The sequence below is a fragment of the Bubalus kerabau genome, chromosome 13 (genome assembly GCF_029407905.1).
Source record: "Bubalus kerabau isolate K-KA32 ecotype Philippines breed swamp buffalo chromosome 13, PCC_UOA_SB_1v2, whole genome shotgun sequence".
Lineage (NCBI taxonomy): Eukaryota > Metazoa > Chordata > Mammalia > Artiodactyla > Bovidae > Bubalus > Bubalus kerabau.
The window spans coordinates 52,729,234-52,748,639 of NC_073636.1; the positions used below are offsets into that span (position 1 = coordinate 52,729,234).

General features: G+C 37.2%; 1 protein-coding gene across 6 annotated transcripts in view; it reads right to left on the minus strand.

The window, feature by feature from the left end:
- PTPRA (protein tyrosine phosphatase receptor type A) overlaps positions 1–19,406 on the minus strand; it is a 172,791-nt gene that overhangs the window by 92,025 nt on the left and 61,360 nt on the right. The gene's annotated exons all lie outside the window — the stretch shown is intronic.

Below are 19,406 nucleotides of genomic sequence, written 5' to 3' on the forward strand. Positions count from 1 at the left end.
TGGCTGACTTTATTTTGGGGGGCTCCAAAATCACTGCAGATGGTGATTGCAGCCATGAAATTAAACGACACTCACTCCTTGGAAGAAAAGTTATGACCAACCGAGATAGCATATTCAAAAGCAGAGACATTACTTTTCCAACAAAGGTCCGTCTAGTCAAGGCTATGGTTTTTCCAGTGGTCATGTATGGATGTGAGAGTTGGACTGTGAAGAAAGCTGAGCGCCGAAGAATTGATGCTTTTGAACTGTGGTGTTGGAGAAGACTCTTGAGAGTCCCTTGGACTGCAAGGAGATCAAGCCAGTCCATTCTAAAGGAGATGAGCCCTGGGTGTTCATTGGTAGGACTGATGTTGAAGCTGAAACTCCAATACTTTGGCCACCTGATGCAAAGAGCTGACTCATTTGAAAAGACCCTGATGCTCGGAAAGATTGAGGGCAGGAGGAGAAGGGGACGACAGAGGATGAGATGGTTGGATGGCATCACTGACTCAATGGACATTGAGTTTGAGTAAACTCCAGGAGTTGGTAATGGACAGGGAGGCCTGGCATGCTGCAGTCCATGGGGTTGCAGAGTCAGACACGACTTAGCGACTGAACTGAACTGAATACATGAAATAGAAACAAAGAAAACAATAACAAAAATCAATAAAACTAAAAGCTGGTTCTTTGCGAAGATAAACAAAATTGATTAGCCTTTAGCCAGACTCATCAAGCAAAAAAAGGGAGAGGATTCAAATCAACAAAATTAGAAATGAAAAAGAAATTACAACTGATATCACAAAAATACAGAAGATCGTAGTAAATAATTAAGCAACTATATGCCAATAAAATTGACAACCCAGAAGAAATGGACAATTTCTTAGAAAAGTAAACTTTCCAAGACTAAACCAAAAGAAACAGAAAATATAAACAGATCAATCACAAGTAATCAAATGAACTACAATTAAAAATCTTCCAACAAACAAAAGTTCAAGACTAGATGACTTCACAGGCAAATTCTATCAAACATTCAGGGAAGAGGTTATCACTCATCCATCTCAAACTCTTCCAAAAAGCTGTAGAGGAGGGAACATTCCCAAGCTAACTCTAGGAGGCCACCATCACCCTGATACCAAAACCAGACAAAAATATCACACAAAAAAGAAAATTACTATGTTCATGTCACTGATGAACATGTATGCAAAAATACTAGCAAACAGAATCCAAGATTAGGTAAATTAATAGAGGCAGAAAGCAAATTAGTGGTTGTCAGAGACTGGAAGGAGGGGGAAATGGAAGGTGATTTTAAATAGGTATGGGGTTCTTTTGGGGTGATAAAGATGTTTGGAACTAGATAAGGGTCAAATACTACAAACAGTATTTGTAGTACTATGTAGTACTATGTAAGTACTATGTATTCACTACAAATGTAGTAAATTACTACATTTACAAATAGTAAATGTACCAAATACTATTAAACTGTCCAGTTTTTTAAAAATTAATTTATTTTAATTGGAAGCTAATTACTTTACAATATAGTAGTGGTTTTTGTTATACATTGACGTGAATCAGCCATGGGTGTACATGTGTCCCCCATTCTGAACCCCTCTCCCTCTTCCCTCCCCATCCCATCCCTGAGGGTTTTCCCAGTGCACTGGCTTTGAGTGCCCTGTTTCATGCATCGAACTTGGACTGGTGATCTATTTCACATATGGTAATATACATGTCTCAATGCTATTCTCTCAAATCATCCCACCCTCACCTTCTCCCAGAGTCCAAAAGTCTGTTCTTTATATCTGTGTCTCTTTTGCTGTCTCGCACATAAGGTCATTGTTATCATCTTTCTAAATTTCACATATATGCGATAATACACTTTATTGGTGTTTTTCTTTCTGACTTACTTCACTGTGTATAATAGGCTCCAGTTTCATCCACCTCATTAGAACTGATTCAAATGCATTCTTTTTAATACCTGAGTAATATTCCATTGTGTATTATGTACCACAGCTTTCTTATCCATTTGTCTGCTGATGGACATCTGGGCTGATTCCTTGTCCTAGCTGTTGTAAACATTGCAGCAATGAACATTGGGGTACACATGTCTCTTTCAATTCTGGTTTCCTCATTGTGTATGCCCAGCAGTGGGATTGCTGGATCATATGGCAGTTCTCTTTCCAGTTTTTTAAGGAATATCCACACAATTCTCCATAGTGGTTGTACTAAAAACTGTCCAGTTTTAAAGGTTAATTTTATGTTATATAAATTCCATCTCAATAAAAAAATTTTTTTAAAAAGCAAAAAAAAAAGTTAATTATCAGTATGTAGGTTGTTTGAAGCATCCATCAATCTCTTATTCAACTGGTTATACAGAAATTATCTATAGGACAATTTTATATATAAGCTCTGGCTTATACAATTTATATATATATATAAAAATTTATATATAAGTATATATATTATATATATATATAAATTTTATATATAATTTTATATATAAGCTCTGGCCCAATAATTTTGCAAAAATTAGGCTGCAAGTCACTATATCTATTAGATACTAGTGGACACTAACTTTTGTGGCTAGGACACTAATTAATATTGAATTCTTTTGTCTGGAAGGAGGATTTTTCATATATTCAGGGTCTGCAGAGTTCCTGCTGAGCTAAAACATAGTGCAGTGCATAGTCTATGAAAGAATCCATGAGACAGGCATGGGGCAGGGGGTAGTTTAACTCTTTTATAATGCCTGCAGAGAGTCTGGCAGTGTGAAAGCCTAAAAAACTCATGAAAGGCCCTTTTATAACCAGGGTGAATGTGGAGCACAAAAGCCAAGTCAGGTGACCTACTTAAAGCTTTGCTTTTACTGATGAGAATTCATTCTCATTCCAGTTTAGTCTCTTTCTAGAAAAAGAAAACCTTACATAATAGTTGTAAAATTAAGAAACAGGGAATGTAACTCAAATTACTAAGTTCCAATCTTTTCCTCTCAAACATCAGCTGAAGCCCTACAGTCTAAGGCCAGAGACAGAATACTTTCTAAGGTTCTAAGAGGTATGATCTTGTTCACTTCAGTTTAACAATATGTTCTCTGACTGCTGGCTATGAAGAAATCTAAGTTGTATATCCATCAATCAGATCAGAAGTTTGGGCTAACAATATTATGAGAGGAAATAGTTTCTTAATCCCTCCCTGGAATTTATACAAAGCTAAGGGATGCTAAACTATACTGTAAGGTAAGGACAAACCAAAGTTGCCTCAAAGCAGGGAACCACTCATTTGCTAATTTGTTCAGGCAAACTCTTACCTTGTGCCAAGTGCAGCTGCAAAGGAGAGGGGTGCTCCTGCCCTTGAGGAGCTCACATCTAAAGTATTCTCTCACCCACCATTCTCATGTTACTCAAAACATTTCAGGTTAGTCAATAAAATCCTGGTACTCCAGGAGGTAGATGAACATGGCTTTTCTTCATTTTGATTCATCTATTTTCTTTCCTTTAAGTAGAGGAATAAGATGGAAAATTCTCATTCTTCTCTGCTATGATTAATTCCTCATTAAAAGCATGACCTGATTTGTTCTCATTTTGCTAAATCAACAGGTGCAATGCTTACTATACACACCAAACAGTGCAAACACTTGTAAGGAATACAAAGAAACCTGACATGCTCTCTCTCTTCATGTGCTTATTTCATTACTTCCCATTCCATCTCCACGTTTGTCCCCTCCTTCTCTCCCTCCATTTTGCTCTGAATGAAGAATCAGGTAACTGGTCTAAGATCACAGGACTAGATCTAGTACCTAGATTTGTCAATTCCCAATTCGCTAGTCTTTCTGAAACAAAATCAAAGTAAAATGGTGGTGGAGGCAGGGTAGCGGGGTGTTGTTTCCCAGACTCATTAGTATGGTTCTAAATCAATCTCAGTCATCTGGGGATTCCTTGATAGCTCAGTTGGTAAAGAATCTGCCTGCAATGCAAGAGACCCCAGATTGATTCCTGCGTTGGGAAGATTCGATGAAGAGATAGGCTACTCACTCTAGCATTTTTGGGCTTCCTTTGGGGCTCAGTTTGTAAAGAATCCGCTGGCAATGCGGGAAACCTGGGTTCAATCCCTGGGTTGGGAAAATCCCCTGGAGAAGGGAAAGGCTACCTACTCCAGTATTCTGGCCTAGAGAATTCCATGGACTCTATAGTCCATGGGGTCGCAAACAGTCAGACACGACAGAGCAACTTTCACTTTCAAATCAATACCAACTCTCTCCCCCTACCCAAGTTTTTTGTTGTCATCCATTCCCTAACTGGCACTGCTGCTATTTGAACACTTCTGCTCCCAGTCTTGTCACATCAGCCAGGTCTCAGTTTTAACAAAACTTGTTCCAGTTAGTTAAATAGGACCATTCTCCCTCCTTCCCTACCCCAAATATTCACTACCATAAATATCTATTCATTGCTTTCCAAAAACTTAATTGCATACACATTTACCTGTGAATCATAATCAATACTCTGTGCTCCATGTGAATCAAAGACTATGACTACTCTGATCACAGGATCTACCCAACACCTAGCAAAGCTCCCCACACATAACAAGTATCCCAGGTAGTGGACTGCCTCTGCTTAAAAGCAACACAAACCCTTGAAAATGGATTAAAACAATTCAAGACCCCCAAGAAAGACTAGTAACAAATTTAAATCCTCCAGAAAAAGATACCATACTAGGTCTCCTATTATCTCTATAAGCAATTTTAAAAATAAAATGTTTGGTTCATGAGAAAATAACAAGAAAAACAGTAAAAAAAAAAAAAAACAGACAAGAACAGCACCACAGCATTGAGAATTTCAGCCAAGTGTTAGTGCTACTAAAAAATGTAATAGAAAAACTAGAAAAAGAAAAAAGAACAGAAGTTTTAGAACTGAGAAAACAATATTTGAAACAAAGATCTCAATAGAAGGATTTAAGAACAGATAAAATACAGCTGAAGAGAAAGTTCATGAAATGGAAGATAGGTCAAAAGGATGTATCTAGAATAAAGCAGAGGGAGGCAAGAGGATAAAAAACATACAAGAGAGGATAAGAGGTATAGAGAATATGAGTAAGATGATCTAATGTACATGCAATATGAGTCCCAGATAAGAGGAAAGAGAGAAATGAGACAGAAGAAATATTTCAAGAGACAAAGGCTAAAAATTCCCCCAAACTGATAAAAGACATCAAGCAACAGATTTACGTAGCTCCAAGAACCCCAAGCAGATAAACAAACATGAAATCTATGTATAGATACACCAAAGTAATACTTCTGAAAAAGAATTTTTTAAAAAATTAAGCATTAAGAAAGGGGAAAAAAGATACCATGGTAGACTGCGCAGATGGCTACAAACATTCCTCCCATTTTTGTACATATATCTTTTATAATGAGACTAGTATTCCTCCTACCAAAAGATGAAATATATTTCCCCATCTCTTTTGAATTTAAGCTGGCCTTGTGACTCAGGCTTCCCTGATAGCTCAGTTGGTAAAGAATCTGCCTGCAATGCAGGAGACCCAGTTCAATTCCTGAGTCAGGAAGATCTGCTGGAGAAGGGACAGGCTACCCACTCCAGTATTCTTGGGCTTCCCTTGTGACTCAGCTGGTAAAGAATCAGCCTGCAATGTGGGAGACCAGGGTTTGATCCCTGGGTTGGGAAGATCCCCTGGAGAAGGGAAAGGCTACCCACTCCAGTATTCTGGCTTGGTGAATTCCATGGACTGTATAGTCCATGGGGTTATAAAGAGTTGGACACAACTGAGTGACTCTCACTTTCACTTGTGACTTGACTGAACCAATAAAATGCAACAGAAGTGATGGTGTAATTTTTAAGTTGAGACCTAAAGAGAACTTACAGCTTTCATTTTGCTCTCTGGGAACACTGTTGCCATAATGTGAAATAGCCCATGCTGACCTCTTTACATAGACAGCTCCAGAAAACAGGTAACACCAACTGTCAGAGATGTACTTAAAACAATCTCAGTCCCAGAATAACCACTAGCTGACTATAGCTACACAAATGACTCTAGTCAATACCACAGAGGAACTAAACAGCAAACCCAGCATAGACTGCTGATTCACAGAATCATAAGCCAATTACAGATCTTCCTCAACTTATGGTGGGGTTATGTCCAGATACATTTACTGTAAGCTGAAAAAAGTCCAATTCAGAAATGCATTTAAGGATGGACCCAGAGTGTCATACTGAGTGAAGTTAAGTCGGACAGAGCAGAAATATCATATGACATCCCTTATATGTGGAATTTAAAAAGAAATGATACAAAAATGCATTAAAAATGTTTCTTTTAATGCATTTAGTAATTTAACCTACCAAACATAAGAGCTTATCTTAGTTTACCTTAAATGTGTTCAGAACACTTAACATTAGCCTATAGTTGAGCAAAATTTTATAATAAAGTATTGAATATCTCACATAACTTATTGACTACAGTGGGTGGCTAAATCTAATCAGTTGAAAGCATGAACAGAACAAATAGCTGATTCCCTAAGTCAGGGAATTCTCTAACAGACTACTTTCAAAATTCAACTTTTTTGAGTCTCTAATCTATTGCCCAACCCCTCATCAGACTTTGAACTAGACAAGTTGCCACTATCGGGTGAGTCATTTCCTTAAATGGAATCTTTTTATATATACATGCACATGCAACCTACTGGTTCTGTTTCTCTGGAGAATCCTGACTACTACAGACAGAAGCCAGAAGACAAGGTAATGATAATCATAAAAGGGCAAAAAAAAAAAAATTGCCATCTTAGAATTCTATAGTCAGCAAAAATATCTTAAGACTCTTGAGGTGAAATTTAAGAATTTTCAGATCAAGAAAAGCAGACAAAATTCATCACTGGCAAAACTACAGTAAGAAATTACTAAATGACATTTTTTCAGGCAGAGGGAAAACAATTACAAAAAGAGTCTGAGAGAAGACTCGGAAATGAAAACGGTAATATGTAGATACATCTAAATGTATACCAACCATATAAAATAATAGTATCTTTTGGAGTTTAAAACAAAAATAGGTATACATGGAGAGGGAAACTGAAGAGGTCAAGTGTTTCAAGGTCTTTACACTGTTTAAGAACCAATGTACCAATATATTGTTAACATTAATCTGATAGTCTAACCTGCTTGTTGTAACCTCTAAAGTAATCACAAAACAATATATAGAGTTTATAACTTTAAGGATAAGGGGGCGGGGGGGAATGCAGTAGTAAAAAAGCCAGTCAATGCAAAAGCAAGAAGAGACAAAAAGGAACCTAGAACAAATAGGTCAAATAGAAAGCAAGAAGTAAGATGGCAGATTTAAATTAAAATATATTAACTATGGGCTTTCCCTTGTAGCTCAGTTGGTAAAGAATCTGCCTGCAGTGCAGAAGACTCAGGTTTGATTCCTGGGTCGGGAAGATCCCCTGGAGAAGGAAATGGCAATCCACTCTAGTATTCTTGCCTGGAGAATCCCATGGACAGAGGAGCCTGGCAGGCTACAGTCCATGGGGTTGCAAAGAGTCAGACACGACTTAGTGACTAAGCCACCAACCATATTAATTATATGAAATGAACTAAATATTCCAATTAAAATATGAAAATTATAAGACATAAAAGCAAAAAAAAAAATGAACTACGTGCTGTTTGTAAGAAACATTGAAAATACAAATACATATAAAAGTTGAAAATAAAAAAGCAGAATAAAATAATCTATGAAAATAGAATAACTCTGGTATCGATATGTGACAAAGCACACATGCACACATATATGCACACACACAATAAATGTAAAGATCTTAAAATTCTAACCAAAAAAATATAGCACATGTTATAATTATACTACAATGAGACCAAGTAAGTCTTACTTCAGGAATTTAGCAACAATCTGTTCTTAGGAAACATATTAATAAACATTCTCACAAAAATAATTCAAAATATAAAAGCCACATGATTACCCTGATGGTTGCCAGAAAACCTGCTTGTAAAACTCTTGATCTTTAAAAATGCATTCATTAGACAAAAACATTTACTGAGCACTCATTTTGTGCCAGGTCCTACTCCTGGTACTAGAAGTGAAATCGTAATAAGCAAAACCTAATGAATCCCTGCCTTCATGAAACTGCAGTCTAGGAGCAAAAAAAACTGACATTAAATAACTCACCTCAGAGATAAACTCTGAAGGAAGTGAGAGAAGAATTACAAGACTCTTAACAGCCTATAAGAAGAAAATCTGACCAAGATCAGGGAGCTTAGTAAAGCTCCTTGAGGACTCCTGACTCTTGAACTGAGAAGTTAAGGATGAACAGGAGTTGAGCAGGCAAGGGGAACCCTATTCCATCTAGCCAATGGTCTCAGAAATGGGGGAAACAAAGCCAAAAAGCAGCCATTGCGTCTAGAGCACAAACAACAAGGAAGATCATGGTACCAGAGAAGGGTGGAGATGTATCCAGGTCAGGACCACATATGTGGGATTTTTCCTTGTCCTAAGAGCATTAAGAAGCCTCTGAAGAGTAGAAGCATGAATTCTATTTCTACTAGAGGGTGACTTACCTGTCAGGCATTTTGGAATGAATACTCTGGCTGGGTATAGGACAGTGGTCCCCAATCTTTTTGGCACCAGGGACCAGTTTCGTGGAAGATAATTTTTCCATGGACCCAGGGTGGTGATGATGGTGAAGAGTTTCAGACTGATTCAAGTGCATTACATTTATTGTGCTCCTATGAGAATCTAATGCCACCGATGATCTGACCGGAGGTAACGTGAGCAATGAAATACAGACGAAGCTTCGCTCACCCGCTGCTCACCTCCTGCTGTGCAACCTGGTTCCTAACAGGCCATGGACTGGTACTGTGGGGATCACTTGTATAGAGGACAGAGTTCAGGACCTGAGGAGAAAGCCAGGCTACTGGCAAAGATGTTAAGTATTACAAGTAGGAGACATTTAGAAGGTAAATTGCACAGGACTTGATTAGTGGATTTTCTCTTAAGCTGAGAGAGAGGAAGGCGTCAAATGCTACTCCTCGGACTTCTGGTTTACCGAGTTTGTGCCATTAGATGAGTCAAAGAACAAAGGAAAATAATCACATTTGTGAGGGAAAGTTCTCAGGAATCCTTAAAAACCAGAAACAAAAGAATCTTTCAACTGAAAAAATTAAATATCTCAAAATAATGGTCAACAACATATTGAAAAGTAAAACACTTAAATCATTTTCATTTATCACTAAACCAGGATTAAAAAAGCACATAAGCTATCACTACAACGATTTAATCTTCTACAATAGAGGTTGGCACACAATCTCTGTTGCAACTACTCAACTCTGCTGCTGTACTATAAAAGCAGCTGTGGACAATATGAAAATGAATGAGCATAGTTGTATTTCAAAAAAACTTCATTTATGAACACTTAAATTTCATGTAGGGTTCCTACAGTATCCTTTTGAGTCTTTTTCCATCCACTTAAAAATGTAAAACCCATTTTGTGCTCATATGTCATACCAAAAAAAAACAAAAAACCAAAAAGGCAGTAGGCCGAATATGGGAGATGGGCCAATTTGCTGCCTCTGTTCTAGAAATTCCAGTTAATGAGGTGAGGAAACAAAATGAGCGCTAACTATTGGGGAACCGTACCTAACCTTAACACATGCAAGGCCGTGTACTTATGAAAAATAAGTATACAGGTGTTAAACTAGTGTCCATAAACTTAAGTTTATAATTTAAAACAAACTGGACTTTCAGTTCAGGACAAGAGATGGAATAAGCATATTTCACCCTATTCCTCCCACCAATTAGAACAACAACAAAAAACTCACACAAAATTCATGAAGCAATTGACAGACGATTACAAAAAGGAGAAAAAATAAGGTAGATTAGCTAGGGACCATGGAACACAAAGACTGACACAAGGACAGAACTTCCTGCAGGAAGTTTCCTATTTTTTGTTTGGCTTGGTTGGGATTGACTCCTAATATGTCCTGTCCTGAGCTCTGGAGAGGCCCACAACCTGAAAATAAAAATGAGCACAAACAAAAAAGTACCAAGAAAAGCCTGCTTTCTATAGACAAAAGACCAGGAAAAGGGTGACACAGCAAGACAGAAACATTTTAACATACACAATCCAGGCAAACAACAACAGAAAAGTGGCATCCCTCCACCTCACGAGGCACTGTTTCCCAGTTCTGTCCAGTATCAGTAAGGCAGCACCTCCCCTCACCTATTAGGTGGCAGCTTTGAAGAATGTGGGTAAAGCTCTGTCTTCCATTTCTACCCTGGAATATTAAGGTGGAGCTTCACCCCAGTACAACTAGAAAATGGGGTGAAGATTATGTGAGGAGAGAGCTAGAAAAATGAATCTTTTAAATATCAGTACAAAATCCTAGACCACCTCTGAACAACCTATGTATAAAAGTGACCAGAAACAGCACAGTAAAAGGTTTCAGTACTAAACTCTGGTATGAATTAAGGCCCAGGTTTCAGATTGGTCTCCTGGTAGCACACAAGTAGGGCAGAGCAGAATAACAGAGCAAGATTTCGAAAATAAACTGATTTTTGAACCACAGTCAACAAAAGTAGGCCAGGGTGTGTGCTCCAAACCTAAACAGGTTGACTGCCTGTTAAACAAAAAGGTTTAAATGGGAACAGAACACTCAAAATGGATAGGATGCAGTTCAAAATCACTTGTCACACCAGGAACTATGCAAGTCTCAACATGAATGAAGACAAGATAATAATAATTATAAATAAATACAATATATTGTATTATTGTATTGTTATTATAAATAAAAACGTAAAACCCATTTTGTGCTCATATGTCATACTAAAAAAAAAAGGCAGTAGGCTGAATATGGGAGATGGGCCAGTTGTATTACAATACAATAATACAATAAATATTGTAATAAATATTACAATAAGATAATACAGATTTTAAATTATTTGGAAATTATTTTAAAGCAGCTATCCTAAGAACTCTCCAAAAAGAAATCACACACACTCAGGAAACAGAAGATATAAAGAATATCAGATAGAAATTTTAGAACTAAAAGCACAAAAGTTGACACTGAAAAAGAAACAATCAAAGCAAACAAACACTGGATGGGGACTTCCACGGAGGTCTAGTGGTTAAGCTTTCACCTCCCAATGCAAGTGGTGCAGGTTCAATCCCTGGTCAGGAAGCTAAAATTTCATATGCCTCACTGTGGCCAAAAAACCAGAATACACACAAGAAAAGCAATATTGTAACAAATCCAATAAAGACTTAAAAAAACTCAACAGCAGAATGGAAATGACAAAGGAAACAATCAATGAACTTAAAAACAAATCAACAGAAAAGGTCCAATCTACAACCAAGACGAAAGAGATTAAAAAACAAAAATGAATAGCACCTCAGAGTCCTGTGGGACAATAATAAAGATATAACATGTTCACCACTAGAGTCCTAAAAAATGAGAAGAAAAAGAATGCAGAGATAAATATACATATATATATTTGAAAAATGATAGCTGAAAATATTCCAAATTTAGTTAAGGATTATCAACCTTCAAACTGCTGAAAACTGATGACAAAGTTCTGAAAGAAGCCAGAGAGAAATGATATGCTACTTCTAAGAGAATAACAATTTGAAGGACAGTATATTTTCCACCAAAAACCATGGAAACTAAAACGAAGTATATAATATTTTTCAAATGCTAAAAGGATCAAGCCAAAATATTCAGTTCAGTAGTTCAGTCGTGTCCAACTCTTTGCAAGCCCATGAACTGCAGCATGACAGCCTCCGTGTCAATCAACAACTCCTGGAGTCCATCCAAACCCATGTCCATTGAGTCAGTGATGCCATCCAAACATCTCATCTTCTGTCGTCCCCTTCTCCTCCTGCCCTCAATCTTTCCCAGCATCAGGGTCTTTTCAAATGAGTCAGCTCTTCGCGTGAGGTGGCCAAAGTATCAGAGCTTCAGCTTCAACATCAGTCCTTCCAATGAACACCCAAGGACTGATCTCCTTTAGGATGGACTGGTTGGATCTCCTTGCCGTCCAAGGGAATCTCAAGAGTCTCCTCCAACACCACAGTTCAAAAGCATCAATTCTTCAGCGCTCAGCTTTCTTTATTGTCCAACTCTTACATCCATATATGACCAGTGGAAAAACCATAGCCTTGACTAGATGGACCTTTGTTGACAAAGTGATGTCTCTGCTTTTTAATATGCTGTCTAGGCTGGTCATAACTTTCCTTCCAAAGAGTAAGCACCTTTTAATTTCATGGCTGCAATCACCATCTGCAGTGATTTTGGAGCTCAAAAAAATAAAGTCAGCCACTGTCTCCCCATCTATTTGCCATGAAGTGATGAGACTGGAAGCCATGATCTTAGTTTTCTGCATGTTGAGCTTTAAGCCAACTTTTTCACTCTCCTCTTTCACTTTCATCAATAGGCCCTTTAGTTCTTCTTCATTTTCTGCCATAAGGGTGGTGTCATCTGCATGTCTGAGGTTATTGATATTTCTCCCAGAAATCTTGATTCCAGCTTGTGCTTCTTCCAGCCCAGCATTTCTCGTGATGTACTCTGCATAGAAGTTAAATAAGCAGGGTGACAATATACAGCCTTGACGTACTCCTTTTCCTATTTGGAACCAGTCTGTTGTTCCATGTGCAGTTCTAACTGTTGCTTCCTGACCTGCATATAGGTTTCTCAAGAGGCAGGTCAGGTGGTCTAGGATTCCCATCTCTTTCAGAATTTTCCACAGTTTACTGTGATCCACACAGTCAAAGGCTTTGGCATAGTCAATAAAGCAGAAGTAGATGTTTTTCTGGAACTCTCTTGCTTTTTCAATGATCCAGCAGATGTTGGCAATTTGATCTCTGGTTCCTCTGTTTTTTCTAAAACCAGCTTGAACATCTGGAAGTTTACAGTTCACATATTGCTGAAGCCTGGCTTGGAGAATTTTGAGCATTACTTTACTAGTGTGTGAGATGAGTGCAATTGTGCAGTACTTTGAGCATTCTTTGGCATTGCCCTTCTTAGGGACTGGAATGAAAACTGACCTTTTCCAGTCCTGTGACCACTGCTGAGTTTTCCAAATTTGCTGGCATATTGAGTGCAGCACTTTCACAGCATCATCTTTCAGGATCTGAAATAGCTCAACTGGAATTCCATCACCTCCACTAGCTTTGTTCGTAGTGATGCTTTCTAAGGCCCACTTGACTTCACATTCCAGGATGTCTGGCTCTAGGTCAGTGATCACACCATCGTGATTATCTGGGTCGTGAAGATCTTTTTTGTACAGATCTTCATATTACATTAGAGTAAAATCATCCTTCAGGAATGAAGATGAGAAAAAGACACAGGCAGATGAAGGAAATAATGTGTCATCAACAAAACAGCTCTAAAAGGATAGTTAAAGGAATTTTTTCACACAGGAAATAAATGACAAAAACCTCAAACATCAGGAATAATGAGCAGTAGAAAGGGTGTGTGCCCACATGTGTATGTATGCTACATATGTATTGTGTATGAACATATACATAAATACATATATACTAATTAAACAATTTTCCCCTTGTTCAGTTTTTAAAATTATGTTTGATGATTGAAAGTAAAAACTGTAACGCTGCCCTGTGGTTTTCAACATACATAAAGGTAACACTTAAGACAACTGTTTCATAAAGGGGGTAAGGGCCTAAAAGGTAGTAAGGTTTCCACCTTCCACTTAAAGTGGCAAAAGATCAATTAGTAGATTGTGATAAATTATGTATGCGTATTTTAATCCCTAGAGCAATCACACACAAAAACTATACAAAGAGATACTCTAAAAACATTACAGAAAAACCAAACTGGAGTACTAATAAAATGTTCAAGTAACCCATAGGAATACAAGGAAGGGAAAACAGAAGAAAAATACGAAAAAAAATTTCTAAAATGGCAAACTTTGCCATTCATAAAATGGTAAACAAATGCAAAATACTGAAAATTACATTCAATATACATAGTCTAAATACACCACCTAAAAAGACAAGGATGAGAAGAATTGGTTAAAAAGGAAAAAGACCTAACTATATGCTGTCTAGGGGGCTTCCCTGATAGCTCAGTTGGTAAAGAATCTGCCTGCAATGCAGGAGACCTTGGTTGGGAAGATCCGCTGGAGAAAGGAAAGGCTACCCACTCCAGTATTCTGATCTGGAAAATTCCATGTATAGTACATGAGGTTGCAAAGAGTTGGACATGACTGAGCAACTTTCACTTCAATTCACTTCATATGCTGTCTATAATAAACTTACTTCAAAGACAATGATATAGAAAGGTTAGAAATAAATGGATTCCATGTTTTAGGAGGAGAAAAGGAAGGATAAAAAAGTATAGCACAGAAGGTGTTTAGGGTAGTGAAACTATTTGGTATGATACTGTAATGGATATATGTCATTGTGTATTTGTTAAAATTCATAAAATATACAATAAAAAGAATAAACCCTAAAGTAATCTATGAACTTCTAGTTAATAATAATGTATCAATATTGGTTTATCAGTTGTAACAAATCAACCACATGAATGCAAAATGTTAATAAAGGAAACTGGTGGGAGTTGGTAAGAAGAGGGTATATGGGAGCTCTGTATTTCTACTTTGAACTGCCTAAATTTGTCAATTAAAAAAAAAATGGATGAGGAAAGACATACCATGCAAATATGGAACAAAAGAAAGCTGAAGTAGCCATGTTACACTGGATAAAGTATTTTTCAGAACAAGGAAAATTATCAGAAACAAAAAGGAATAATACATATTGACTAAAAGGCCAAAATAGACATAAAATTCTAAATGTGTATGCACCAGAAAACAGCTTCAAAATACAAGAAGCAAAAATTGGCCTAATTGAAAACAGAGAAAGACAAATCAATAACCCCCTCTCAGTAACTGACAAAAAACCTTAACTGAAAATCAGCAACAGAAAGAACACTACCATCAACCAACAAGACCTAACTAACATTTATAGGACACTCTAGCCAACAGCAGGCTAGACTTTTTTTTGTAAACTCCTATGGAATACTCTCTAAGACAGACCACATCCTGGTTCATAAAGCAAACCTTCACAACTGTAAAGAAGGGACATCACTATAGAAACCACAGACATCAAAAGGATAAGGGATGCTAAGAACAACTCTGTATACAGAAATCCAACAACTCAGACAAAATGCACAAATTCCTTGAAAATCACAAACTCCTATAACTTTTAAAGAAATGTTTAACTTTAAAAAAACAAATCTTAAGGCCAAGATGTCTTCAATGGCAAGTCCCACAAATATTTAAAAAGGAAATAATACCCATTCTACACCTGCCATAATAACACCCATTCTAACTCTTCCAAAAAATAGAAGATGAACACTTTCCAATTCTCATTTTTTATACTGATATTATCCTGATAAAACCAGATGGTAAACAAAAACAAAATTACAGACCAATTCCCCTTATGAACACAGAAACAAAAATCCTCAGCAGAATATTACCAAACCAAATGCAGCAATACATAAAAAGAAAAATATACCATAAACAAGTGGGATTTATCCCAGGAATATAAGGCTGCTTCCAAAAAAACTGTCAATCAACAGATCCTATCAACAGATGCAGAGAAAACATTTGACACAAACTCATGAGAAAAACGCTCAGCAAACTTGAAATTTAAGGAATTTCTCCCACTACCTGATAAAAGGCAGCTAAACAAAACAAAAAACCTAGTCTGAATACTTCCTCCTAAAATCATGAACAAAGCCAAGATACCTGCTCTCACCATTCCTATTTAACATAGTACCCCAAGTCCTAGCCAGTGCAATAAAGCAAGAAAAGGAAATAAAATTTTCCACAGATTGTAAAGTAGGGGACATGATTAACCTCATAGAAAACCCCAGGGAATCAAATTAAAATCTCTTCAAACTAGTTTAATAATGTCACAAGATATTAAGATCAACACAGGAAAATCAGTAATATTTTGGTATACTAAGAATGACTAAAGAAAAAACAAACTTAAATGTAACACCATTTACAATCACTTCCCCAAATAGAAAATATTATTTAAGTATAAATTTAACATAACATGTTTAGAATCTGGTATGCTGAAAATTATAAAGCACTAATGAAGTAAGGCCTAAATAAATGCAAAGACATTACTGTGTGCATGTTTTGGACCACTCAACATTAGTATAGCTGTCAACTCTCCCTAAAATAATCTACAGATTTAACACAAATCCTATAAAAAAAGCATAGCAGTTTCCCCCCCACCCCTTTTTTTTGGCTACACCTTGCAGCATGCTGATCTTCCCCAGCCAGGGACTGAAACTGTGCCTTCTGAAGTGGAAGTGCAGAGTATTAACCACTGAACCAGCCACCAGGGAAGTACCACAGCATTTTTTTGGGGGGTAGATACAGACAAGTTATAGGCAATTTTTTTAAATAGACAGACAAGTTGATTCCGGACATTTTTGCCCTCCTACATAGGGTATTATGCAGCGAAAGTAAAATCTGACAGCGCTGGGATATCAGGTGATTGAAAACTGATAAATTATGTATGCAAAAAGAAGAAATCCATGAAGTATGCTTGGCAAAGTTTAAGAAATCAGAGTGGACTTGTTTTTTTCTTAGAAGAAAATATTGTTTGCTTGAAAGGGAATAAAACAATGTGTAGTTTCATACTTCATTCTTGTTAATGGACTAAATGTTATAATTGTCTGTATGCTTTTCTCTACCTGAATTTTTCATTCTTTATTCTTTTTATAAAATATCAATTGATTGCCGAACTTTTTCATATAAGTTTGCTAGAAATGTGTATAAATTTAGTACAGTAACATTTAAGCTATTTTTGTTGAATTTTTTCCTTTATTCATCATTAAATTTGACATTAAAATTTAATATTTATTTGTGCAAAAAAAAAATAAATAAAATAAAATTTATATGAAAAGATAAATGACTCAGAATAAAACAATACTGAAAACTTGGAGGAACCATATTATCAAATTTAAAACTTACCATATGGCTTCAGCAATCAAGAGTGTATGGTACTGAAGAAGGGACAGACACAGAGATCAATAAAACAGGATAGAGAAACTGGAAACAGACTCACAAGTATGCTTAACTGATTTCTGGCAAAGATATAAAAGCAATCCAAGAAGGAAGAATAGTCTTTTCAATACATGGGGATGGAGCAAATGGACTTCCATAGGCAAAGAAAAAACAGAGATCCAAAATTTATGTAAAAATTAACTGCAAATGGATCTTAGATGCAAAGATAAAGGGTAAAACTATAAAAAACAGTACAGGAAAACACAGGAGAAAACCTTTGTGACCTAGAGTTGGGCAAACAGTTTTTAGACATGACACCAAAGCAAGACTTATAAGAGAGGATTGGCCTTCATCAAAATTAAAAATCAAGTTTATCAAAGACCCTGTTAGGAAGATTAAAAGACAAGACACAGACTGGGGAGAAAACACATATAAAGAACACTTATCCAGAAAGTCTCTAAACACAAAAGTGAGAAAACAAAGAATCTCATTAGAATATGGGCAAACACATGAAGAAATATTCACTGAAGAATATATTCAGATGGCAAATAAGGACATGAAAATGTTCACTATCATGAGAAATCAGGGAAATGCAAATTAAAGACACGATGAGATACTATTACAACACCTTTCAGAATGACCAACATTTTTTAAACATTGACAATGCCAAATGCTAGTGAGGATAGAGAGAAACTTCATCTTTCATATAATGCTAGTGGAAATGCAAAATTTTTATAACTTGTCCAGAAAGTAGTTTGGCAGTTTCTTTAAAAACTAAACATACACTTACCATACAACATAACAATGGCACTTCTGGGCATTTATCCCAGAGAAATGGAAAACATGTCCACACAAAGCATGTGTACGTGAATGTACGTAACAGTTTTCTTGTATACCTCCCCACTCCAGTACTCTTGCCTAGAAAATCCCATGGATGGAGAAGACTGGTGGGCTGCGGTCCATGGGGTCGTGAAGAGTCGGACACGACTGAGCGACTTCACTTTCACTTTTCACTTTCATGCACTGGAGAAGGAAATGGCAACCCACGCCAGTGTTCTTGCCTGGAGAATCCTAGGGACGGGGGAGCCTGGTGGGCTGCCATCTATGGGGTCGCACAGAGTTGGACACAACTGAAGTGACTTAGCAGCAGCAGCAAACTGGACTTAATACAAATGTCTTTCAACAAGAACATGAATAAAATGCAACATATCCATACAATGTAGTACTACTGAGCTACAAAAAAAGAACAAATTACTGATACACACAAAAACTTGGATGGATCTCAAAGGCATTATGCTGAGTGAAAAAGCCAATCTCAAAAGGTTACACACATTCCATTTATATACCACACTTGAAATGAAAAACTTGTGATTTTCATTTCACTGATAGGTTGCTTCGCTGGTAGCTCAGCTGGTAAAGAATCTGCCTGCAATGCAGGAGACCCTGGTTTGATTCCTGGGTCAGGAAGATCCCTTGGAGAAGGGATAGGCTACCCACTCCAGTATTCTTGGGCTTCCCTGATGGTAAGGGAAGATGGTAAAGAATCTTGGGCTCAGATGGTAAAGAATCCACCTGCAATGAGGGATTTGATTGATCCCTGGGTTGGGAAGATCCTCTGGAGAATTCCATGGACTGTCCAGTCCATGGGGTTGCAAAGAGCTGGACACGACTGAGCGACTTTCACAGTGATAGGCTGCCACAACTATGTTGGGGAGAGGATCTGGTGATTATAAAGGGGTAGCACGAGGGATTTTTTTCTTCTTTGTGGTGGTGGAACAGTACTGTATCCTGATTATGGCAGTGATTATACAACCTGATAAAATTTCAGTGCTGGGTTCAGAAAGCCAGTTAAAACCAGTCCTTGTCTGGGATTTCCCTGGTGGTCTAGTAGTTAAGACACTGTGCTTCCACTGCAGGGGTTGATGTCTGGTAGGGGAACTATCCTGATTATGGCAGTGGTTATACAACCTGATAAAATTTCAGTGCTGGGTTCAGAAAGCCAATTAAAACCAGTCCTTGTCTGGGATTTCCCTGGTGGTCTAGTAGTTAAGACACTGTGCTTCCACTGCAGGGGTTGATGCCTGGTAGGGGAACTAAGATCTGGCAGCCAAAAAACAGGAAAACAAAACAAAAACAGTTCTTGTCTTCAATGAGCTCATAGCCCACAGGCAAACTTCTTTTTTGTGTCCCTAACTTATGCTATACACTCCTTGAAAGCAGAATCTTCACTCAGCAAATGCCCAATACATGAAGAACAAAAGACTAACAATGCTTGGTTTAGAAACATATTGTAGTTTTCACTATACATGAGAAATCGAGAAAGCAATTCTTTTCCTTAGAGAGCCAACAGAGTAGAGTGAAAAAAACATGGACTGTGAAGTCAC